This window comes from Psammomys obesus, unplaced genomic scaffold (assembly GCF_907164565.1).
Source record: "Psammomys obesus unplaced genomic scaffold, mPsaObe1.curated_primary_1811, whole genome shotgun sequence".
In the NCBI taxonomy this organism is placed as follows: Eukaryota; Metazoa; Chordata; class Mammalia; order Rodentia; family Muridae; genus Psammomys; species Psammomys obesus.
The window spans coordinates 16,094,948-16,095,186 of record NW_026585580.1 but is presented as its reverse complement, the minus strand read 5'-3'; positions in this window follow the sequence as shown (position 1 = coordinate 16,095,186).

Genomic DNA, 239 nt, shown 5'->3' with positions numbered 1-239 from the left:
ATAGATAGATAGATAGATAGATAGATAGATAGATAGATAGATAGATAAGTAAATAACCAATTTACTCCAAATACACAAGGCTGGTTCAAAATTTGAAAATCATTCCATATAATCCACCACACACACAGGCTGAAGAAGAAAATCTACAAATGTCAGCAATCTGTGTATTAAAATGACTATGTGTCTGTGATTTAAAATGTTTAATCAGTTTGAACACTAATTTGTGATAAACCATGTTC